Below are 24,710 nucleotides of genomic sequence, written 5' to 3'. Positions count from 1 at the left end.
GAACGTGCAAGACAGTTGCATAGGTACACACATGGCAGTGTGTTTTGTTTCCTTTCTTCCCTTCACCCACATTTGTCATTTTTCCCCAGGCTATCTCTCCCCAGCTCCCTCCCCCACTGGCACTCCCCTTTTCCCCCCAATAGACCCCAGTGTCTAGTACTCCCCTCCCTGTGTCCATGTGTTCTCATTTTTCATCACCCTCCTATGAGTGAGAATATGTGGTGTTTCATTTTCTGTTCTTGTGTCAGTTTGCTGAGAATGTTCTCCAGATTCATCCATGTCCCTACAAATGACACGAACTCATCATTTCTGATTGCTGCATAATATTCCATGGTATATATGTGCCACATTTTCCCAATCCAGTCTATCATCAATGGGCATTTGGGTTGGTTCCAGGTCTTTGCTATTGTAAACAGTGCTGCGATGAACATTCGTGTGCATGTGTCCTTAGAGTAGAACAATTGATAGTCCTTTGGATATATACCCAGTAATGGGATTGCTGGGTCAAATGGAATTTCTATTTCTAAGGCCTTGAGGAATCGCCACACTGTCTTTCACAATAGTTGAACTAATTTACACTCCCACCAACAGTGTAAGTGTTCCTTTTTCTCCACATCCTCTCCAGCATCTGTTGTCTCCAGATTTTTTAATGATTGCCATTCTAATTGGCGTGAGATGGTATCTCAATGTGGTTTTGATTTGCAACTCTCTAATGACCAGTGATGATGAGCATTTTTTCATATGATTGTTGGCCTCGTATGTCGTCTTTTGTAAAGTGTCTGTTCATATCCTTTGCCCATTTTTGAATGGGCTTGTTTGTTTTTTCCTGTAAATCTGTTTGAGTTCTTTGTAAATTCTGGATATCAGCCCTTTGTCAGATTGGGAAAAAATTTTTGCAGTTTACCCTTCTGTTGGTTGCCGATTCACTCTAGTGACTGTTTCTTTTGCCGTGCAGAAGCTGTGGAGTTTGATTAGGTCCCATTTGTCTATTTTGGCTTTTGTTGCCAATGCTTTTGGTGTTTTGTTCATGAAGTCCTTGCCTACTCCTATGTCCTGGATGGTTTTGCCTAGATTTTCTTCTAGGGTTTTTATGGTGCCAGGTCTTGTGTTTAAGTCGTTAATCCATCTGGAGTTAATTTTAGTGTAAGGTGTCAGGAAGGGGTCCAGTTTCTGCTTTCTGCACATGGCTAGCCAGTTTTCCCAACACCATTTATTAAACGGGGAATCCTTTCCCCGTTGCTTGTTTTTGTCAGGTTTATCAAAGATTGTATAGTTGTAGATATGTTGTGTTGCCTCCGATGCCTCTGTTCTGTTCCATTGGTCTATATCTGTTTTGGTACCAGTACCATGCTGTTTTGATTACTGTAGCCTTGTAGTATAGTTTAAAATCCAGTAGTGTGATGCCCCCGCTGTGTTCTTTTTGCTTAGAATTGACTTGGCTATGCGGGCTCTTTTGGTTCCATGTGAAGTTCATGGTGTTTTTTTCCAGTTCTGTGAAGAAAGTCAATGGTAGCTTGATGGGGATAGTGTTGATTTTGTAAATTACTTTGGGCAGTATAGCCATTTTCATGATATTCTTCCTAACCATGAACATTGAATGTTCTCCATCTGTTTGTGTCCACTTATTTCGTTGAGCAGTGATTTGTAGTTTTCCTTGAAGAGGTCCCTTATGTTCCTTGTGAGTTGTATTCCTAGGTATTTTATTCTTTTTGTAGTAATTGTGAATGGCAGTTCGTTCTTGATTTGGCTTTAAGTCTGTTGGTGTAGAGGAATGCTTGTGATTTTTGCACATTGATTTTATATCCTGAGACTTTCCTGAAACTGATAAGCAACTTCAGCAGTTTTTGGGCTGAGGCAATGGGGTCTTCTAGGTATACTATCATGTCCTCTACAAATAGAGACAATTTGGCTTCTACCTTTCCTATTTGAATACCCTTTATTTCTTTTTCTTGCCTGATTGCTCTGGCTAGAACTTCCAGTACTATATTGAATAGGAGTGGTGAAAGAGGGCATCCTTGTCTAGTGCCAGATTTCAAAGGGAATGCTTCCAGTTTTTGTCCGTTCAGTATGATATTGGCTGTTGGTTTGTCGTAAATAGCTTTTATTACTTTGAGATACATTCCATCGATACCGAGTTTATTGAGGGTTTTTAGCATAAAGGGCTGTTGAATTTTGTCAAATGCCTACTCTACATCAATTGAGATAATCATGTGGTTTTTGTTTTTGGTTCTGTTTATGTGGTGAATTACGTTTATAGACTTGTGTATGTTGAACCAGCCTTGCATCCCTGGGATGAATCCTAGTTGATCATGATGGATAAGTTTTTTGATGTGCTGTTGCGATCGGCTTGCCAATATTTTATTGAAGATTTTTGCATCTATGTTCATCATGGATATTGGCCTGAAGTTTTCCTTTCTTGTTGGGTCTCTGCTGGGTTTTGGTATCAGGATGATGTTGGTCTCATAAAATGATCTGGGAAGGATTCCCTCCTTTTGGATTATTTGGAAGAGTTTCAGAAGGAATGATACCAGCTCCTTGTTGTGTGTCTGGTAGAATTCGGCTGTGAACCCATCTGGACCTGGGCTTTTTTTTTTGTGTGGTAGGCTCTTAAGGTCTGAAGTCGAGGCAGCAATTGTTATTGGTCTATTCATAGTTTCAGCTTCCTCCTGGTTTAGGCTTGGGAGGGCACAGGAGTCCAGGAATTTATCAATTTCTTCCAGGTTTACTAGTTTATGTGCATAGTTGTTTGTAATATTGGGCTTTCTTTATGAGCGTCTGTGGCACTATCCTGCCCAGCTAGGAGGCAGTCTAGTCAATATTTGCCTGCCGAGGCTCCACCCTGCTGATGTGGTGTGGGCCCTGTTGCTGCGGGCTCTACGGCAGGCTCCGCCCTGCTGCTACCAGCTCTGCCCTGCAGCAGATCTGTTATTGTGTGTTGCCTTGGCAACGGCAGGCTGCGTCAGCAATGGGAGCGTACCTCCGTAGGGGCGGATATCCTCGGTAATGGCGAATGCCCCTCCCCCACGGAGCTGCACCATCCTGGGTTCAGCTGTGCTGGTAGTGAAACTCTCCACCCAGAGCATTTCGAGTTGCCATTTATTTTGTCCCTGTGGAGGTGAAACCCGCCGAGCCCGCTCGCCTGGCTCCCTGCCTCGGAGAGCCTTTTTAAGTTGAACGGCTGGCTCTCTCCCAGGTGTTTCGGTCACCCATTGTTAGAGCACTGGGATCTGTGTGATTTCCCATGCAGCTAGCCACTGTGCTGGCTCAAACGCCACTTCCCAGGAATCTCCTGGTATGGCTCACTGTCCAAGTTCCGTTTAATCAGATGGATATGCTTATCTGCCCTCCCAAATCTCAGATTGCCAGTTTAGCAGGGTGCCCGGGCCCGTGTGTTTTGTGTGGATTGTTGGGGAGTGCCTGCACTGCGGTGGTGCTGGCTGAAGCGGCTGCAACAGCCGAACCGGCTGTGCTTGTGTCCCGTGTCTTTCCCACACCTGGGACTTTCCCCATTCTGTGGGCAACAAAGATCCATCTGGAAATGCGGCTTTGACTCACCCTCTGAGCATTCGCTGAGAGCTGCGATCCCGAGTTGTTCTTACTGCGCCATCTTGAAAAAACCCCCACTTCCTAACATTCTTACCTCTGACCCTGAGCCTTCAGCAGATGAGAATAGTTAAGAGGTAAAGTCTAAATGAGTTTCTGATGCCTGGGGTAGGCACTTTCATAACTATGGAGGGCAGATGGGCAAATGTGGGCTCTGGTGTAGGTACCAGTGATCCTGAGGGGGGAGGGGTCTCCTGTGAAGCCTGTGATCTTAGTAGCAATCTCACAATGAAATTGGTTCTACAGTATATACCAGTGTAATGGACTGGAGTTCTGGAGAGCTGTATGTTACAATGAAAACAACTACTGGCCCATATCCTGGCTTGTGGCAAACCCCTGTCTCAGGTAGAACCCTTGTTGTACCCTGATCCTAATACTTTCATGCCCTTTGAGAATAGCAGAGTCCCTAACAAGTCTCTGAAGGTTGTAGCATGTAGAACAACAAAGCCACAATGCAAAGGGCAAGACAATAGGAGTCACAGGACCCAGTGAGCGGGAGACAGCATAGCACAAATGGGCAGGCAGCCTGTGAGCCTGCCCCCAGGGATCCTGGCTGCTTGGTGTTCCAGCCTGTGCTGCTAAGCTCCTTCCCTTGAGGGTGGATGTAGTGACTTGAATGGATAATAGAAGTGTTTTGTCCCCTCAGATGAGATTGAGACTGGCTTCTGTCTTGGGTCTTGCACTCGATTTGTTTTACAATGTGTGTCCTAGGAGAATCAAGAGGCTATGTGATAAATCACTCTATGGAGCAGCCAACTTGGCTCGGGGCCTCAACAGTCTGAGCAGCTGAAGCTTATCACTGATCTTGGAAGCACAGTAGTCCTTATGTGTGGGGATACGTTGTTAGACCATAAATGTCTAAAACTATGAAGACACTGTTAGGCAAGCTGAGCGTTAAAGCACCATATATACTGTTTTCCTCTACACATAATGCGCCTATGCCTAATTTGTAAGTTAAGCTTTGTCAGAGTAAGGCTAACAATGAAATAAAACATGCTAGCATCACTACTGGTGACCATTAAAATAAGGGTTACTTAAACACTGCAATACCACTGATTTCATAATGGAAATGATTACTAATGACTAGGTAGCATACAAGATGTAGAAACCCTAGACAAAGGGATGTCCTATGTCCTGAGTAGGATGGTGTGAGATCTTATCACACTATTCAATGACATGTAACTTAAATTACTTCAGGAGTTCTGATTTTGGCCTGTGGGTACCTGGGTAGCTAATACTACAGAAAACCCTGCGTAAGTGGGGGACTACTATAGACATCTTGAGGTCAGCCAACTGCTGTGAGTAATCTTGGAAGGAGGTCCTCCTATGTGCTGGTTGAGCCCTCAGAAGAATACCTCTCTGCTAACAGCTTGATGGTGTTTTTATTAGAACTAGAGGTATCTGGCTAAGCTATGACAGCATTCCTGACCCTTAGAATCTGGAAAGGTAAGTGATATTTTAAGATGCTAAGTTTGAGGTTAACTTGTGTAGCAGCAAAAGATAACCACATGTTTATGGCAACAGGCAGCTGCTACTTGGCTTTAGTCAATGATTGCTGTGAAGGAATGACAGTGGTGTTGGCCAAGAAATAGCTACACTTAAAAGTGGGAAATGTCAACTCAAGTGAATCCTGTAGAGCCAAGTCACATACGGGCAGCTAGGTCTACCTTCAGACATGTTTGGTTTGACATCTGCAGCATTTTAATAAAGGAATTGTGTTCTAGTTGTACCTACCATAGAAGGTCAGATGATTGAAAACAAGGCTGTGTGCTTGGTAAATAGGTGTGCTGATGTCACAGCTACATCTTCTTGGACTAGTGTTCCTTTGCTTACCAAATCTTTATTTTAGTCTATCAACAGGATAAGTGTATCTTGACCACAGCAGAATGGTGGCCTGGATCAGCTAAGGAGTATGGTATTGGCTTTTGAAAACATTATTTCAGCGGGAGGGGTCTGGGAGAGCTGGGAATACTGCAAGAGCCTTCCGGGGTCGGATGGGAAGAATGGAGTGAGCAGGACCAGGCATGCTGAGGTCTTGTCAAAGTTTCTAGTGCCTGAGGTTGCCGTGCTTAGTACCACCTGAGGGGGATCATCCTGGGATGTGGGAATTCACACCCACATCAGTATAGGATGTTCTCTACTAGTAGCCTTGAGTGAGGTTGTTCTGTCCAGTAAAATGTGAGCCATATATATTTGAAACGCTACACTAATCTTGCTGATTTAATCTGATTCTTGCTTTTAATATTAAAATTCCTGGATTTGGTTTGATGTGTATTCAAGTCCCACCTGCTCCAGTTGTAGCTCTGGTTCTACTCTAGGGTCTTCTGGCCTGGGCGGCAATTCTCTGCCCTGTGAAGGAACTGCCTCATAAGGTTGCTGAGGATTAGATGACAAGTCACCCATGCTTTCCTAAGTTGCCAGCTCTTGAACTTGGTATGTGTTCCTAAAGGAAAAATAACCTCCCAGTGGATTAGTTGTCAGTGGCTTAGAAATGGGCTATCTGAGTGGACAACTGGAGATTCTTGTACTACCAGGTGAAGCAATCTAGGCTGTTCAGTGTTCTAGAGTATGTTCCAGAGGTGGGGGAGGGGCTGGATAAGCTGAGGCCATAGCCAGCATCAGAATAGGAACACAACTAGAACTGAGGCGGCCATCCCAGATGGCGTTTAGTACTCAGAGTAGGAAGACCCTGGGTAAGGGTAGGTTCTCAACTGTCCACCTCCCTCTGAGGGGAAGACTAAAGCTGGGAAGCCTACAAGGGTGAGTGGAGATGCCTGCCATGAAGTGACAGTCAACCTCAGGCAGGTTCTGTGCTGAATGCCTCCAGGGAGGTCTTACTCTTTCATCCTGAATGCAGAATCACCCAGCTGCTTGTCTTTGGTGTAGAATGGGCATACAACTGACTGGTTGATGCCAGATGACCCAAAATAAACCTCACCTGCCACTTCACATTGGAGATTGTGAACAGGACCCGATTCAGAGTTGAAAGCTCTTGGTGGACTGTCCTGGTGTTGATCGGCTTCTACACTGCATGTAACTCCCTCTCCATGTCAGGTATATTAAATGAGGCTTGCACACTTGAGTGTCTATCATGTGACAGCTGAGATTCTGGTTACTGCTGACTTGAAACTTACTGCTGAAGACTGGAGAAGACCTAACAAATCTGCATGACACTTTATTTTCTGTGTAATGGCAGCTAGACCTTATAGCAACAGGCCAGGATGGTATTGGCCCACTGGAGTGGGAGCAGAAGCACTGAAGTGCTTTCCCCTTGAATCTTTGCTTGTGGTTCTGCTCAGGGAGGCTTAGGATCTTGAGTCCCATGTCCTGGTTGTTGGGCCCATCTGAGGGAAAAAAATGAGTTTCCTCCCTGAGCGAAGGGCACAGCTTGAGTTGGAATGTTGGCTTTTCCTTCAGAGGGTATCCTCTAGTTTTCTCCAAGACACAGCTTAGAGCTGACCATTGGGATAGTTGGGGAGGTATGGATTGGACTGGAACCAACTAGTTGAGTCCATAAGGGGGATTCTGTACTAGATGAGAGATTAAAGAAAACTGTAGTCTGGTTAACTCTTTACCTCCCCACCGTCTCAAATGCTGTCCCAGCCTGGGGCTTCCCTAGATGACAGTCCCCCATGCCTCTTGGCTTCAGTCCTCCTTGACTGCAATGAGTGGCCACTTTCTGTGGCTATCGGCCAGTGTGGGCACTTGCAGACATGGTTGACATATTTTTATCCCACCTTATAACCAATGGTTGAAGCTTCTTGCTGGATTCTTGATCTTAAGGGTGGCTTCCTCAAAGTGGCTGTACTTCACTCATGCCTGATCTCCCTAGGTAGAATCCCCATTTAGTCTTGGTCACAATCTGAACACATTGATCCCCCACTAGGCCAAGCATCATGAGGACAGATCAACTATCTCTAGGCCATTATGATTCTAATGTGTACTTCCACATTTGAAACAGACTTCATTTGCTGAACTGACAGGAAGCTGAGCACTAGATAACATCTTTGATACTGCTAAGGGTTTTTGGACAATATCGTTTATGCAATGGGATGCTATTGAGAGCTGCAGGTGTGGGGATGACGTGTATAACCTTTGTTCTGTGACACAAGGACACCTTTGGGCACTATCATTCTACCACAGAAGGGTCTGGGACCCTATCTCCACCTGGAAAAAGGGTAGGAGGTCCTGAAATGAGTCAAGTGAGTCTGTCATGCTGTTGCTGCTCATGAGATGTTGGCTATTCCCACCATCTTAATACAGGCTCCAAAGACACAGTGCTCGGTGGATATGGAGATGGAAGGAGAAGCCTCTAAGAATCAGTGGGTCTGTGTGCCTCTTTGAAAGCGGTCATGCTGTTCCTTCTGGTTCTGCTTCACTTTGACCTGTGAGCTCCTCTTTGGTCTGCCTAAACTGGTTAGCTGCTTCTAGTTCTGGTTGGGCTACACCTTAATACTGTTAGACTTAATATTTTCTACCACTCATTCAGATGTGGGGCCACAGAACTTGATATGTGGTCAGATTTCTACCACCTGTATTTAGATATCAAACCACAGAACTTGAGGCCACATGATCATGTTCCTCCCCTATAACCCGAACATGGTGTTTCTTTAGCTTTGTCTTCAGCATTCATTTCCTTGTGAATTCAAAGTTGTTTTTCTCCTTTATATTCACCTCTAGTGAGTATTGGTGTTCAACTGCTGCTTCTCTGTTTAGCAGAGCTGCAATGCTATTCCTGGGGTGCAGGGATCTACATGAGTCCCAGAACTCAACTTGCAGTGTTGCTGATACCTGGTAAAAAACTGGCGGGAAGAGTTGTGCTTAGTTGAATTTTCATGGCATGAAGTTATTGTCCAGTGGTACCAAAATGACCACATTCGTCTCCTTGAAACAGTTTCATCTAATTGGTGTGAGGTTCTATTGGAGACCAGTCTTCTCCCCTCTCTCCTCTCAGGGCAAGGAGCCTGGCCTATAGTTAATGAAGTCTATTAGAGACACTGGAGTATCATCAAGGTATTGTCAAGTTGTTTGGCTGACCAGTATAAGTGAGATAGGTAGTGTTACATATCCATTCTCCTTGGGATGTTCCTTTGCCTGAATAGACGTCAAAATCCTGAGTTAGTCTTTCAGTGATTAATAGTTTAAGGAAGTAGGTAGTCCATGGGTGGTTTTCTTCTGGTCAGCTGTGGATTTGGGATCCCTTTCTTAGATCAAGAATCCCCCAAGTCTTTGAGTTGTGAAAGATGGTTCACTGTGACACCATCTGTGCCAATAAGCAGAAGCGGAAACGAAAGGTGGCCAGCCTAAAGCTGCCTTTCTAAAGGCATTAACTGGAACTTTCCCACAAGTTCTGCTCACATGCGCTGTCTGGGATAGTCATGTGGTCACAACTATGAGTAAGATGCCTGTCTTGTTTTTAGCTTGGCGAGCTATATGGCTAGCCAACATGAAACTGACCAAAACAGAGGAGAGAAAGGATTTGGAGTAACTAGTTTGTTATGCCACCCAGTACAGAAGAGAATCTTTCAGATTTCATACCAAACTCAACGAGTAATGATATGCCAGGTCACCTGATCAGGTTTCCTCTGCTTCACCCACTGTCTAGGCTGATGGTGTCTAGCTTCTGAGGTTGGCTACCTGGTTTAGATTTTAGTTTGGCTTTGAGTGTAGTGGTTAGATGTTGGCTACTGGCAAGTTCAGGTAGAATTGTGGTATTCTAAGGGAACCTCATGTGAGCCCATCTCGAAGAATCCATGGGCCTATGGAGCACCCATTACATTGTGCAAGTCATAGCCCCTGAAGCTGGTGTCTTCAGGACCTCACCAGAATCTAGGTAAAGCTGCAGCATGACTAGCTGTGTGGCCTGGGCAAGATGGAGGAACAATGTTTTTACATCTCAGTAGCCCAAGAATACAAATAGGGATTGGGTGAGAGGTTGCCCACACATCTCTGGTGAGGGGCTCAAGAGTATTAGGTTGGTGAAAAAGTAATTGCGGGTTTCAACTGTGAATTTTGAATAATTATAACTAGGTTCAAACACATTTTGATCAAAACAGGAGTCATTACAATCAACACATTTTTGCCAATTGGAAGTTTATTCCTGTAGCATAAAAATCCATGCTTCAGCATGCGACAAACTCTTGGAAAGCATTTTCTGCATCCTGCTGGTTGTGGAAGTATTTTCCCTGCAAGAATTGGCAGAGACCACCACTTCAAGCATTTTGATGAGAGGTCAGGAGAATATGGCAGACGAGGCAAAACTTCATAGCCCAATTCGTTCAACTTTTGAAGCACTGATTGTATGATGTGCAGTTGAGCATTGTTGTGGACCCTTTCTGCTGACCAATCGTAGCTGCAGGCCTTAGTCTTTGCTGCATCTCATTAATAGGCTGAGCATACCTCAGGTAATTGTGTCACCTGGATTCAGAAAGCTATAGTGGATCAAACTGGTAGCACACCACCAAACAGCAACCATGACCCTTATTTGGTGCAAGTTTGGCTTTGGGAAGTGCTTTGGAGCTGCTTCTAAGTCCAGCCACTGAGCTTGTCATCGCCAGTTGTCATATAAAATTCACTTTTCATCATATGTCACAATCTGACCAAGAAAGTTTGGTTCTTGAATTTAAGCTGACACTTAAACATTTGTTACAATGACACTTCAATGATTTTGAAAAGTTTCACTCAGCTCATGAGGCACCCACTTATCAAGCCTTTTCACCTTTCCAATTTGCTTCAAATGATTGTAGAGTGGTCAACATTGAGTCCTTTGGCAAATTCTATAGTTGTAAGAGGATCAGCTTCAATGATTGCTCTCAATTGGTTATTGTCAACTTCCAACGGCCACTATGCTCCTCATCTTTGAGACTTATCTTTGCAAAACTTCTTGAACCACCACTGCATTGTTAGCAGTTCCTGGGCCAAATGCATTGTTGGAAGTTGTCTCTGCTGCTTTATGACCATTTTGAACTTCAGTAAAATCATCCATTTGCTTTTTGTCTACAATTTCCATTGTCTAAAACAGCAAGTAATAAGTTATGAGCAACATTGTTGAGAAATGCCTGTTCACATGATGTGTAACATAACCATATTTAACAATGTATTCTAATATCAAATGGCAAATTCCAACAATGCAAAAACCACAGTTACTTTTGCACTGACATAGTAGCAAAAGTAAACTTTATTTCCAGCTATGGGTCTTGTGGTAGGCCTGTAGTCCCTGAGGGTGGGCTTGGTACCTGTATGCATGATTCTTAGGCAATATTATGTGGACATGGAGCTTGGCTTCTGATGCTTGAGTAATGTTAAGTCATGCTTGGGGTCAGTGGAAGCAAGATATAGGTAACAGCTTTAACAGCTCAAGTAGTTTTCGCTTTGTGATCTGGGACTTTCTAGATAAGCGTTTTAAAGCTTGATCTAAGAGGGTAGAAAAAGAATATGGTGAGCCTACTTCTCAAGCACCCCTGACTCCATTAACTTTGGCCAGTAAGTAGCTGTGGCAATTGTGGTTTCTCTGCTTTGGAGGTCATGAGAGTAGGGTTGTGTAGGCTCTAGGAGAAGATAGAGTCCTACTCCTTAAACCTTTCATATTGGGCTTAAGCCTTGCATATTACATTTCAACCACGTGGTGGTGGTAGTTGGCTAACCCCAGTATTCATACCCAGTCACTCTATATTGCCTGTCTTCAAAGAGACTGTGAAAGCTGAACACAGGTTCCATCTAACCTCAGGAGGGTGAGAGCGTAAGAGCTAATGTGACATAAACATCTCTATTTAAGGGCTTCTGGAAAGATTTCCTCTATAACTGGAGTCATGTCTAATGATTTCTGATGTCCATGTGACATCTGCAGGTCAGCAGCCATCTTGGGCCTTAGGTACAAGCATGTTGACAGTCAACATTCTAAAGTACCCCAAAACCTAAAATGCAAAAAAAAAAAAAAAAAAAAAAAAAAGAATAAAAAGACCTGGGTCCCTGATGATATCACTGAACCACAGGACTCAAACGACTTACCACCTGAATTGCTATGTGGAAAACGACCTACAATTTAGTTAAAGCCAAACTGGTATTCTATGTAAAAACAACTGAATTAACTGAAAAATCACTCAAACTCAGTTTCTAAACCTCTGCTTAATTTTCTCTGCCAAAAATGTTTCTGTAAAGCCTGCAAGGGCATAAAGGAGGAATGGGATCAAGTTCCTTGCTTTAACGCCATAACAAAACTGTCCTCCTGGCTAAGCTTAGGTATGAAAGGCAAGTGAGCAGCATAGCCTAATATGCCTGTATCTTAAAGCAGATGAACATGTAATCAGCTTTCTCTGTTAAAACAACCTCAACTTGTGAGCCCAGTTAAACTCCATTAGGCACTTGAGTCCCTGGGTTAACATTTTTCTGATATGCTCAGTCAACTTGGATTTCATTCCTGCTTAGTTTGAATTCTCTAAACGGGAGACTCAGACAAGAACTAGGGTACAAGTAACTGATTGCAGGTGACTCTAAGAATAAGTGAGACAGGAAAGGCAGGTAAACCAAGAAAGTATTAGTGAGCAGGTAAGCCTGGTGAGCAACTGGAGCCAGTTCTGCTGAGGACCCTCTGGGACAATCCTGAGAAATGGTCTATGTGGACTCCTGGGGTGACCCACTCCTGCCCCTCACTGGCTGAGGGCTCTTCCTGAAGATGAACTCTCAGCACTCCTGGCCTGTTCTGCATGTAGGCAAGCATGTTCCTGTGGCAGGAGAACATGGGTACAGAGCCTTACAAGGTGGATGTGTCTGCAGGGGAACCTCCTGGTAGCCTCAGCAAATGTGCTGGAGGAGCTGAGTGAAGTCTTCCTGACTCACCTAGATCCACATGTGTCCCCATACTGAGGTCACTGTCTTGTCTTGACAGGTCACCATCTTGAATTGCCCATTACAAAGAATCTTAAGCTGCTTCCTGTGTTTGACTTTTTTTAATTCATAAAATCTGTGTTGGTAATATACAGGCTTTGACTACCTGATCTACCTGTGCAGGCATCCTGTGCTATTTTCTAAGTGTCATTTATGCTTCCTGGGCATGTGTTCATGACTTTTTTCAGGGGGAACAGTCAGCAAATTCTCTCGAGTGAATAGAAGTTCTAGAGAAAAGGGTTCTACTAAAGCCCCTTCTGTGCTTAGCCTCCATTTCATGTTACGACAGCAGATGGACCAGCATGTTTAACCAGACAAGTAAATTGTGTGTTTCTATAACTGTCAGAATGAAGGAGTCTTCTAGGCAGCAGACCCTTGGGAAGCTCACCAGGGTGTGGTCGTGGGCTCCCCACCTGTGAAAGGAAAGGAAGCAGGACCCGGCAGAGAAGGAGCTGAGTTGTGATGTGTTCTCCATAGAAGCCCTGGCCAACCCTGTGGGAAGCTATGAAGCCAAGGCTACCTCTTAGAGCTAACCTAAGTTGGGATAAGAGGTCTGCGGTTTTACACTCAGGCTGACAAGCTTTTCCCCCCGGCAACCACCCGGGAAGGGATGTGGCCTTAGGTGAGTTTCTCGTCAGGTGAGCTAAGCCCACGAGGGGCTGACAGACTCCTGGGGCTTCCAGTAGCTGAGAACAAATCCTTTGCACCTTAAAGGGGAAATGGGTGCTTCCTCTTGATATCCACCATGGCAATAGTTTCTATGCAGCAGTCTAAAATAAAATCGCCCCTGAACAGTGACTAGTCTGTCTACATGCAGAGCATGCCAGGGAGTTACAATGTTTCTTTATGTTGCCTTGAAAGAGCAAGCAGGACATATCAGAGCAGCTATAATACATATTTTTATGTTTTGAAATAGTCAGCTCTGTTTTGAACATTCTGCAATTCCAGCTGAGTTGCAAAGTGAAGAGACAGTGGACTGAGGATCTTTTGGAGGGAGTCCTGAGGCTGTAGACTGTTATTTCCTGTCATACATCCTGGTGTGGACACTGCTCATAAATGAGGTGAACATTGGACTGTCTAGAAGCATGCTCTCCAGAGGATTCTGGAGAATGGGCTCATTAGTCTAATACTCAATCCTACAAGTTTACAGCAGTTTCTAGCCTGATTCTTGGAGGTCCATTCTGGTAGGTCTTTGGGTCATGCTTCCCTTGATACAGTGACAGGTGTTGGTTCATTGTCTCCTGGTAGTGGTGTGTTGAAATTGATTATAGTTGATTTGATTTCTTAAATTGTCACTGAACTTTCTCTACTTTGAAGTGTAGTATATTTGTTTGGACATTATGAAAAGGCAGAAATACGGTATTTCTGGTGATGACTGAATAATTGCCACCTTGGGTCTGCCCAAATGGTGAGAACCATAGCAGGCGGGAGCTGGATAGAAGAAACAAGGTGAATATGACAGTAAGTGGAAAAAATCAAAATGTGTTTTCTTCTGCTAATTAGGACACCACTGGCTTGGCCTTTCAAACCACATCGGATCAGGTGCCAAAGAGTAAACCCTATAGAAAGACTCTAAAGAATTGGAGGCAATAGTTAGATCTTACATATACTTTACATGTAAGTAAATTTGGACAGAGTATTTGCTATAACATAACTATTCTTACTTGTTGGGATCTTTCGATCCGATATTGTGGGAAAAGTCAATGAGCCCTGTTCTCCAGGTACATCAACACAGTGGAAGATGTTTGTGACAGTCTTGCATGAGATGAGGCAGTTGCTTCACTCTGCAGCAAGTTAAAGGATCGTCGGCATCATCACCGTGATGAATGGGGTGGGACATCTGCCCACATGGTGGTCAGGGAGAAGTTTTCCCTCCCTGATCCAGGTGGATGAGAGGAACTGGGTGCAGCTATACCCTTGGCCTTCAGGGTACAGAGCATATTCCCAGTGAACAGGATAGGAGCATGGAGGAAGAGCCCTTGACTATATGGCCTATTTCTTATTTCTAGTTCCCCTTCCTCCTGAGATACAGCTAACCCTTGTATTTAGTCCTCTTCATCATATTGACTATCAGATCTTTGGGCATGGATCTACCAGTTGTGGAGCAGGACATAAAATGCAGTTGTTGGAGGCTTCATCACTTTGATCTCATGTCTTCTCAACCAGATTTGAGTCTGTAATCGATTTCTTTGCACCCAAGTGTTGGTTTCTGGACTGTCTGCTTGGGTTGTATTTGGCATAAGGCAGAGAGATTTGCAGAGAATCAAATTGTGTGATGTGCCATCAGAGGCACATACCGTTCCATGGAAGCTAGGGGGAATATAAGGGTCTTGCTGGGCTCAAAGGCCTTGAACCTGGGTTGAAGTGGGGGAAATGAGTTCTTGGGTTGGGCTGGGTCCTATGAGAAGTAAATGCTAAGACAGGATTGGACATGTAGAAACTTATGGGAGAAGATGTTTGTGAGGAAAGGGAAGTAAGTGCAAGAGAGCCATTCTCCAAAGTAGAGAAGGAAGTAGGGTTAACATGCTTCAGATTATAATAATGTTATTACAGGAGTTTGGGGTAAGCCAAAAAGGTTGAATCAAAGATGTTTGAGAGGGGTCTCACATCCTGCTTAGCATGCTTCCCATGGCACATTACCTGGCCTGTCAGTCAATGATACTCCCCTCTACAGGTGTCTATGTAGATCTTTCTCCGTGGTCATTAGAGCTCTTGGGAGAAGCCTATGATATGGGTGCAGGTCTCAGAAACCCCCAAAGAGTGTTTTAGAATCTGCTTATGTCTTAGGCAGGACATGGATTTTCATATTGCTAGTGTAGATTCCACAAGGTGAAGGTAATCAGCTGCTGAAATGGCTCTTGATCTCACTAGCACTCAGCATTGGGAGATTTTACTGATGACCTAACTGCCCGAGTTCTGTGAGTTGTCTGTGAGTAGCACATTTCGACTGAACAAGTCTTTTGTAAAACCTAGTCAAGTGGCCCAGTACTTGGAAAGGCAATGGAGTCTTTTTTCCCTGAAGGTATTGCAAAACAGGTTAAGGTTGCTCCTTTAATGTTGACAGTGAGAGGAAAGAGTACCTTGGGTACTTCAATATGCCAACATGTTGCTTGGTTCCCTAAGGAGCTGTTGCTTAAGTATCACCCCTGTTGTAGTCTCAGATCCCAAAGCTGAAGGTTAAAATTTGAGTAGGCAAATCAATGCCACAAGGCTAGATATTTCCTGGAATTTCTTGTACCTTTTTTTAAAACAAGGTATACTGTGTTGCTAGGTCTCAAGTTCGGGGGTAATGAAAAAGTTTGAGATTGTCTAGTGGGAACTCCTCAATGAGCAAGGTGGCATAAAATCAGAAGATTTGTGACTATTCTGGGATTGAATCTTATGGGAGACATTTATAGATGCTTCATTTATTCCCATACTGTCAGCCAAATTATACCTCAGACTGCTGGGAGAGATCGTCGATTCCTCATCTGCCTCTATCCTTGGTCATGCTCAGACATATATCTGACTCCAGCTTATTAGGGTATCCAATTTCCCTATCCAAACACCCATGACTGCAGAGAGGTCCCAGTCTCTTCCTGAGTAGAAACTCAAGGGCAATGCTAGTGACCCAAAATACATTCATCTGGACTTGCTGGAGTAGATGTTGCATCACCAACTGATTCTCATCCTTTACTTCCTGCAATCATTGCCCTCGGCCCTCAGCTATCACCTGAGCTGAGGGTTAGTGCATTCTTGGGAGCGTGACCCAACACTTTATCCTAAAATACTCCAGCCACTAGTGGAAAAAACTCAGCAAGCTTACCTTAAAGAGCATGTCTGAATTACCATGAGGCGATGAAGTGTAAACAAATACCAATCATATTACTTAGATTCCATTTATAGTTTTTCCTGCCCCCACCATGTAAAATTAGCCCAGGTTCTTCCTGCTGCTCAGTTATCCCTACAGCAAGGATGAATCAAAGCAACCCAGTGGATCAGGGTGATGGAAAAACAGACCAATGTTCCTTATATCTCATGGTTCTAGGGCCCATGTCATCTTCCTTTGTGGGATACAATACTATACATAATGCCTCTGTAGGTAATAATTAAGGAGGGCAGCTCAAACTTTCAGCATATCTACTTGGATGGTTCTGTACCTCCTGAAGTTCATTTCAATGTTCTATAAGGTTGCTTCTGAATGCTATCGTGTCATGTAAGATAACCAGTAGACCCTAAATCATGGGGCCCTTCTGTACTTTCCTGTGATATGAATCTACTGGTCAGCTGCTTTGCTGCATGGAACTGCGTATCTGTGGGTGGAACGTGGCAGAAGCCCCCAGACAGTGATAGGAGTTGAGATTCTGCCAGCAGGAAAGAAATTCATATTAAGATCAGATATCTAAGCCTGTAAGATCAAAATGGTGACTCTTCTGGTACAATAGGAGCTTAATATAGTCAAATTACTAAAGTGGTGTTTGGTCTCCTTAAATAGGACTCCACTGCGGGTGGTAGGGGATCAGCTTGGACTGTGCTAGACAAGCTGGGCGTTTAGAGACGACAGTAGCTAGATTCTTAGAAAATTGACAGTCCATGTTGTTGCACCCCCATGTAGCCTCATTCTGCCACTGTGGTCACTGTAGAAAGCTTGGCTGTCAAGTGGCATACCGATTTTTCTAATTTGGTTGAGTGCTGCTCCTGTGGTTGCTTTCTAGTGGCTCTTTAGATGAATGCTTGTGTCACACCCAGGCATGTGCCTTTTCGTAGACTGACTTTCTAGGCTACTGAACCGATGGCCAGGCCATTGGGTTCTCCCAGAGATGAGCATATATTCTCATTTTAGGCCACTCTTTGTTCCAGAGAAATAGACTTAACAAAACAGCTATAGAGGTCAATTACTTCCCCTACGTAGGGGGCCAGAGAAGCTATGGATGCCAGAAACATAGTATATGGCCAAGCTACTTTGCAACTGGAAATCATGTCTTCAGCCATACTTGGGACATAACTTGGTTTCTTTCCTAATCTCAAAACTACATTAATGATGCTGACAGAGGCTTTAAACTCCTGAAATATCTACACTTGTAGCTGAAAATATACCTGTCTTTTGTGCCTGTGCCCTTCTGATAAAGGAATGGTGTATTAGCAAAGAGGATATTTTTGAAAAAGCTTAATTTGATAAAGATTTGTTAGAGACTCAATCACTTAAGGCAGCAACTGACGCGCGCAAACCACTTAACTAGAAAACACTGAAAACTGGCCATGGGGTATTCCAGGTCCCAGTCAGTAATAGCTAAGGCTTCTGGCAAATGTCACTTTACAAAAGGCCAGGGAGTGAGGAATGGATGATGATAGTTTAGGGGAGAGGAGGCAGTAGCGAGTATCTTTTTGTCCAATAGGTAGATGGTGATTTAAAACTATTTGACAAAGTGTAATGAAATGTCCTCATTGTTTTCAGGATGGGATTGAAATCTTATTTTAGACCTTAGATCTTCATAGTGTAAGTTCTATGAAAGTTGACCTTCCCAATTGTCTAACACTTTCCAAAGCCGGGAAGAACTCTACAAGAGGTATATACAAACAGTTCTGGACATGGAGTTCATGCAACATTCCTGCCTTTATAGGTAGCCTCTTGGGGAGTTAGTTGCCAATCAGCATCCAGAGTTGGAAATCTGTTAATACAGCATCCTAGAGCATAGGCAGCCTGTGATTCTGCGTGACAAAGGGCCTAGTTTCACTTAGCTATAGGAGTTGCCTGGACTTACAACGGGGAGCTTCCATTGAACCGTTTCTGGTGCTACAGATTGTGGAATGAAGTATTGATGCTACTTCTCTGGCAAAATTATGTTCTATATTTGACTCACAAATGGATCAAATATGTTACATGTTTCAGGCTTGGGAAAAAGGGGTTAGAGCCTTGGACTGGTAGAAAGTTGACTGGGACCTGTCAATCTCTCTAGAAAGCATGGAGAAGCAAAATGGATCTAGCCATTCAGCTCAGTCAAAAGCTTTTCCTTTGTATTACTGACATTTGGGAACTCAACTGATCCCAAATGATAAAATAAGTCTAGAAATGCACATGAAAGCAAGTCTGCACCTAAAGGCTAGAAGGCACCTCTGTAGGTCTCTTTACTGGCTTATGATACCAGATAAGGAAAAAAAGTTGATCAGAATATTTGGGCTTTTATTCCTCTGAAAGACACAGTGACTCTAGGGTGTGGTGTGAGTCCATAGGACATGGCTATTAACTGATCCCTGATTTCCTCCATGTTTTATGAGGTGCAGCTGGTTCTGAACACACCTATCCTTTCAAATAAAGCAGGCTTGGGTTGCATGACCTCCATGCCCAGAGCTGTTTGTATTCAAATTCAATTCCCTTTGGATATACAGCGATATACAAGCTTGCTTTCACATTTGAATGTACCTGAGTGCTTCTAGTTGAAATTATAAGCTTTCCTATTGCTGGCTTGTGGCCTCCTACGTGGAGATGCCAAAATGGAATTAAATGTTTGAGTTCTGAGAGAAGAAAGTTCTGTGAGAGAAAGAGGAGGAAGCTGGAAGGATCTGGGAGTGGACCTGCCTATGATGCAGGTGAGGCCCTGTGAAGGAAAAGACTGGATACGAAGTAGCCTTGACTGAGGTGATACTAAGTGCCTTGGCAAGGCTGATGGCAGTTACTAGAGCCCAGATCGCACATTAGAGGATTGGCCAGTGTCCTAAACAGGATGGCCTTAGCATCCTAGCTGCATCCGGGCATCAGTTGGAAACAGTAGCACATGGGATGTATGGCATTCTAATGACTCCACAGGTGGCCACTGTGCTGCACAGATACTTTTCCATACAAGTTGACAGAAGTGACTGTCCCACAGGCTCCTGTTCTTTAGTGAAAACTGAGGAAATATGGTGGGCCGCAGTGTGGCTCCTGTGGCTGGAGTTGATCTTGGGTCAGAATTGAAACTCATTCTCTGCCGCCTCCTGGTATCCATTCTAAATTCTTTAAATAATCACCTCGGCTGAGGGTTGGTTCTTAAGTGGTGTGACTCAAACCTTCATCTTAAGAGGTCTGAGCCTCCTGGTGACTAGATGTTTTAAGATAATCCCACAATGTCTAGTTACAACAGGGCAAGAAGGTAGGAGATAACTCTAGTGGATTGCCTGGGTTCCATTCATATTCTTAGCTGTTGCCAGTATGGCGAACAATCTCTTCCTGCTGATCACACTCTTAATCCCTGCAGAAGGATGAGGCAGGAAAAATCCCAGTGGCTCATTCAGACTTGTGAAAAATGGAGCGACTTGTGCTTTTACATCTTGTTTCTTGGACCTAGGTAGCATACTTAGTATATGGATACAGTGTCATATACGTGACTCAGTGCATACTGCATCATGAAAGAAAGCATCTCAGCCATGTTTACTCAGTGCTTCTACCATGCTTTCTGAAGGCTGTCTGAGTTCTAGGAGGCTACCTGCTTTTAAAAGGCACTGTTACATCATGATCAAGCATTCATTCTGTACTTTGCTTTCTATGACATGGGTCCATGGGTGAGATGCCTTGTTCTGTGGAATGCCATGCCTGTGGATAAAACATTACATAACTCCAGTGAATAGTAGCAGTTGAGGTTCTATAAGCAGAAAAGACAAACACCACAGGATTAAATATGTATTGTCACGAGCAGGAACCCCTGGCTTTTTTTTGGAATGGTAGGGGCTTATGTATTAAAGGTAGTAAGCTTGTAACAAAGTGACAAGTTGGACTTCACAACACAGTGCTATGGGGGGGGCCTCAGTTTTGGTCTGACAGCAGGCAGTGACATCAATAGCCAGACTGTCAATGGAATTTTACTGGGAGTCTATTAGAGGCTCTTTCCTTGGCTGTCCACATTATTGGACACACCTGTAGCCTCCATTTCTGCCACTATGGCCACTGTATTCCTTTGCCATTAGTAGCTAAAGCTTGGTTGATACCATCAGAGCTGTCTTGTCTGTTGGGTGGTTTAGTACAGTTGGTGCTTTGTAGTAGGTCTTAAAATTACATGAAAAATCTGCAAGTCTTGTACATGTCATATCTGCCTTTGGGAGGTGGGCCCTTTGGATAAGGGTATGAGGAACATGTCTTCAACTCTTATTTTGGATTCAGGGTGTAAATGTACAGGTTGGTTACATGGTTTTCACATACTGAAGTTTGGGGTAAGATTGATCCCATCATCCAGGTCATGAGCATAGCACCCAAAGTTATTCAATCCTTGCCCCCTCACTCCCTCCCTCTGCCCTTCGGTAGTTACTGGTATCTTTTGTTTACTATCTGTATGTTCGTGAGTAACCAATGTTTAGCTCCCACATAGAAGGGAGAACACATGATATTTGGTTGGCTGTTCCTGCACTAACTCAAGGATAATGGCCTCCAGCTTCAGAAGAATAGCTTTTGATTAAATATTTGAGGTCATGATACTTAGCAGCAAATCTAAAAGGAGGCTGGCACAGGGATATTCCAGGTACTTGTCAATAATGCCTAGGGCTGCTGCCGTATCTTACATTCCAAAAGGGCAGGAAATGAAAGAAAAATGGCAGGTCACTCTGGAGGCAGAACAGAAGGTTGAAGGTTCAGATGAATCATCGTGCAGGCTGGGTAGACAAAGACTGCCATGTAAACAGTTCATTGCTGTACACTGTACTTGCCTAGCACTATCTTATGGCAGGGACAGTCTTAAATAAGTGAGACATCAATGGTGTCCTAAATCCTTGTTCTCTAGTGGATTCCAAAGGAAGGGCTCGTGGGAGCAACATTGAGTTCGCATGCTAACAAGTTTCTGCTTATTTCTGAAGGTCACTTCACCTGTGTCTTTGGGTCCTATGTCTTTATAACAATATTTGTTCTGATTTAGTGTTGCTGTTGAAGTTTCAAATGATTTGGTCTCTTCAGTGCTCAAAGGATTTGCTGCTGCTCTTTGAAGTCGAGTACGTTCATGGATTGAGTGTTGAGTAGACTGGTATATGGTATTCCTGGTACTGATTCAACTGTTCTGTCCAAACCATACTAGGCAGAACACTGACAAATCAGGTAAATACAATGAAGTATTAAAATCAATGTGCTGCTTATTTTGCTGATTTGAGTTACACTTCATAGCCTTCTCCAATCACATCAGTTTCACATCAGATGCCTCATGAATTTAAACCTCATAGAAGGATTATAAAGAATTGGAGTTAAGTGTTAACATCCCTTAAAAACAAAGGAAAAGGATGAGAATTGTCTGACATACTAGGACCGTTCTGCTGTCTGTGAGGATCTAAGACCAGCTTTTGTGAGAGGACAGCCATTTAGAAGGCACAGACCCATTGTGTGCAAAGCTTGGCAGTGTCATGTGAGAAGGCAGCTCTTCTGGAGCAGGCTGCAGAATCTTGGGCATCATGACCACCATGATGGGTGGAGTGGGACATGACTCCGATGGTCAGAAGCTCTCCTTCCCTGGCCCAGGTGGACAATAGGGTCTGACACAATACAAATTGATGCTGTGCTCTGAGGATGTAGAATCTTTCTTGGTACCAGTGAAGGATGGGAGAACGAAGAAGCCTGGGTTACATGCTGCTTACCTTTTGTGGTTTTCTGCTGGAGCTACCAGTGCTTGCCTGTTTCTGTATTTAGTCCTGTCCCTCATGGGAGCAACATTGAGTCCCACATGCTAATAATATCTTCTGCTTATTCCTGAAGATCACTTCACATAGCTGAAGTCCTGTTTATTTAAGGAAAATTTGCATTTTTAATTATTTTTATGTACAGAAAACTCAACAGTGTACATTTAACCCAGTTTTGTGGCAAGTTCTTTAGCCTTTGCCTTTTTGAGCTTGGTGACGTGAGCCACGGACTTGGGACCTAGGACATTGCCTCCCCAGTGATGGCGGATCTCATCATATCTGTCATTGTAATTGGTGCAGATAGCTTCCAGCAGCTTAGCCAAACAAAGCACCTTTGTCTTCTGAGTTAACCTGTGTGAAGGCAACAGTGGTGCAGGTCTTCCTGTGGACTAGACGTCCCAGTCTTGCCTTCCCCTTGATAATGCAGTAAGGGACTCCCATTTTATGACACAGGGCAGGCAAGAAGACAGCCAGCTCAATGGGATCCATGTCATGTGCAGTCACCACCAGCTGAGCTTTCTTGTTCTCCACCAAGTTGGTGACAGTGTTAACTCCTGCTCGAAGGACAGGTGGTCTCTTAGTGGGGACGTCCCCTTTGCCAGCTGCTTTCTTCTCGGCCCGGGCCAACAGCCTCTGCTTCTTCTCTTGCTTTGTCTCTGGTCTATACTTGTGGGCCAGCTTAAGCAGCTGAGTAGCTGTTTGGTGGTCCAGGGCCTGGGTGAACTGGTTAATTGCAGAGGGCACTTTCAGCCGCTTGTAGAGGATGTCTCTCTGCCGCTGCAACCTGATATAGCGGGGCCATTTCACAAAGCGGGTGAGATCCCTTTTGGGCTGGATGTCCTGTCCAATGCCAAAATTCTTAGGCCTTTTCTCAAACAGGGGATTCACCACTTTCTTGGTCTGATGCTGCTTCATGACAGCAGGAACTGGAGCCACCTTCTTCCCCTTGGCCGCCTTTCCTTTCGGCATTTTGGGTGGCGGGAAGAGCAGGTTCTGTTTATATCAATATTTCTGATTTAGTGTTGCTGTTAAAGTTTCAAATGATTTGGTCTCTTCAATGCTCAAAGGATTATATGTGTATAAAAAAATCTACGTATTTGAGTAGGACATGAAATATAATTGCCAACATCATCACTTTGATCTCCACAAACTGATTGAAGCTTCACTCCCATATCTGGGTGATTATTCTCTGTACCTACATGTGGGCTCCCAGGCTAGGTCTGCTTGGATTATATTTCAGTATAAGGCAGAGACTTGGTTAGGAATGAACTGAACTGAAGACTGCCTCCATCAGAGGCAGGTACTTTTAAAGGAAGTATAAGGGCCTTACTGGGTTCTGGGGTCTTGAGTCAGGATTGGAAGAAAACCAGTGAATTGTTGGGTCCTATGAGAAGCCAATACTGAGACAGGATTGTACATGCAGGAACTTATTGGAAGGCAGCTATGCTCACCAGTATACCACCTAAGCTGCTAGAATTTGCTTTGTCAGCCAACTCCCCACCTGGAGTTGCCCCCAAATCAGCTGAGAGTTCACTCATGGGACGTGCCCACCACCCCAAGCTGGGACCAGTTGGGAATCCAAAAAGCACTAATTGCCAGGGGTATAATTCTAAAACACCTGCTGGGGAGCTTGCTTACAAAATGCAGGGATCCCTACGATAGGAAAGGGTATCTTGGGTATGTCCCCAATGAGGGGAACAGGTTACTGTTTGAGTCTTCAGAATCTGGCTAGGAGTGGGGCTAGCTTCTATATGTTGATCAACATGCTTGATACCACAGCTGAAACAAGTTGATCAGTGAGAACATCCAAGGAACCCTGGCTTTGGTTCAAGCTTGGGAATAACATGCAGTTGGCCAAGGTATTCTGTATGTTAGTCTCAGTTCTTTGTTGGAATAGACACGTGTGAGAAAACAGGAGCTGCAGGAGAGCCTTCATCCTACAAACGAGGTTCTCTACAGAAGTCTCAGGCGGCAGAAAAGTCACATAAGAGTTCTGGATAAGACTGGTAAATCTGAATCCAGGTAGATGGAGAAGGGTGAAAAGGCATTGTAAACTCACATTGATCCTATACTGGGTTTGTCTTACAGCAGACACTTCTCAGATGCTGTCTCAACATTTGGTTTTACATTGTCAGCCAAATGACCCCTGACTTTGTTTTGGAGATTTTGTATACTGCTTGTAACTTTGGTCATTCTCAGCCATAGATCTGGATGACTTGAGCATATTAGGATATCCCTTTCCCTGCCTACATTTTCATGACAACCATAACTAGTGAAGGGATGAGCATACTATGTAGATTGGCATGCCACGGAAACCTTAGGTGATACTGCTGGAAGTGACTGACAATGTTTCAAGAAGAGCTTTGAAAGAAATACCTGAAGTGTACAGCAAGTCTGTCATGGAGGGAGAGTTTGGAACTTGACATCCAGAGGGTGGTAATGGGGTTCTGTAGATGCTGAGCATGAATCTGATATGGAGGATACAGAGGATGTAAGGAAATCTGGTTCTTGGTGAAAATGAGCCCATTGGAGTAGCCTCACTTGGAGCCAGCACTACATTTATATTAAGTTTGCATCCATTTCCTTTTTACTTAAGCCTGTGCAGTTGGGTATTGGTGACC

The 24,710-nt window shown here is 44.1% G+C and overlaps 1 long non-coding RNA gene and 1 pseudogene across 2 annotated transcripts in view; one reads left to right on the top strand and one right to left on the bottom strand.

The window, feature by feature from the left end:
* Window positions 1-24,710, top strand: part of LOC144581946 (uncharacterized) — a 188,407-nt gene that overhangs the window by 5,718 nt on the left and 157,979 nt on the right. The gene's annotated exons all lie outside the window — the stretch shown is intronic.
* LOC100391305 (large ribosomal subunit protein eL8 pseudogene) lies at window positions 22,254-23,058 on the bottom strand (annotated as a pseudogene).

Source organism: Callithrix jacchus, chromosome 3 (genome assembly GCF_049354715.1).
Source record: "Callithrix jacchus isolate 240 chromosome 3, calJac240_pri, whole genome shotgun sequence".
In the NCBI taxonomy this organism is placed as follows: domain Eukaryota; kingdom Metazoa; phylum Chordata; class Mammalia; order Primates; family Cebidae; genus Callithrix; species Callithrix jacchus.
Note: the sequence above shows the minus strand (reverse complement) of the source record. Positions and strands in the feature narration are given on the sequence as shown.